Source organism: Corapipo altera, unplaced genomic scaffold (assembly GCF_003945725.1).
Source record: "Corapipo altera isolate COAL_440 unplaced genomic scaffold, ASM394572v1 295, whole genome shotgun sequence".
Classification (NCBI taxonomy): Eukaryota; Metazoa; Chordata; class Aves; order Passeriformes; family Pipridae; genus Corapipo; species Corapipo altera.
Window position 1 is genome coordinate 679,710 of NW_020884936.1, and position 1,365 is coordinate 681,074.

Consider the following 1,365-nt stretch of genomic DNA (forward strand, 5'->3'; position numbering starts at 1 on the left):
CCCCCCCCCCCCCCCAGGTGTGTGGTATTTTCCTTTTGTGTAACCGTCTCATATGTAAAATATATATATATATATATATACATATATATTTGCTATAGCTTTGGCTGCTTGGTTTTTTTTTTTCCCTCTTTTCCCTCTCTGGGAGGCGGGTCCTTGTTGTCAAGTTTTGGGGACTTGGCGGGAAGCCAGCTCGAAACTTGTACACTAGGCACATCATTATTTTGTAATTCATATGCAGACTTGTATCCTGTTACTTTTTAGGAGTTTGTATAATGAAACCCACTTACTCTGGTTAGGTTGATATATATATTTCAGCAGTCATACATGCCATGGATTTTTCTACCAGAGTCATGCAGAAGGTGCCTACCAAAGGGAGATGAATCTAAGCATGCTGAGCAAACTGAGCAGGCTGGAGCCAATTTTTTTCTCCCTTTTGAACTGTTTATTCCTCTGATGACATTCTTCCAAGTCAACAGGACTGATCATGAAAGCAGCAGCTGGACTGGTCAAAGTTTAGAGGACAGCATTCCTTCTTTCCATCTTGACAAGACCTCTACAGTCGTCTCCATAACTGCTGGATTATCAGAATCCCTGCGAAGAGCAGAGGAGTACTAAGATGATAAGGTCCTAATGTAAGGTACATTCAGTGCGTTACAGAAAACAGAGTAGAATCTCTGCACTATAAGAGCTCTCCTAACAAGACTGCAGTAGATTTTCAAGATTTGGAAGCTGAAGCTGGAAGTTTATGGAACAGACGGGCAATGGAAGACAGAAGGTGCAAATGCGTGCCTTCTCCACCTTGTATTTGTAAAAATTATCATAGATGACATTCCTCAAAAGCATTGCAGGCACTCTGTGTATGATCAGCAGGAGGAGTCTTTGCCACACCCATCCCAAAAGAGCCCAGTGAGCTGCCAAGCAAGGGACACAAGGAGAAGATTAATTTATAATAAACAATTAAATAACTCTGATAACCTAAGCTATATTGAAAGCTGTAGCAAGTGGACAAAACATAAAATGAGCTAATGCTCTGCAGAGGAGGTGATGAAAACTCCAGGTGAAATTAGTTATGCTTGTTATTAATATAGTTACTAAAAATGGCTGATGAGGTGATGAAAACTGATAGTTCCACAACAAGGAACACCACTACAATGCAAGAACACAAGAACTAAGACTCCCTTACGAAAAAAACCAGGACTCCTAAGACTCATCTTAACATGGCACTAGGGCACCACTGGGGATCATCAAAGTCCAAAATCCCAGAAAGCCTTCCTTAGATAAGAGCTATAATGATCAGCTAAAGAATTAAGTGAATCCTGTTTGCCTTTGTTCCCTGGTATTGGGCATAATTTATAAAAGAGCAAA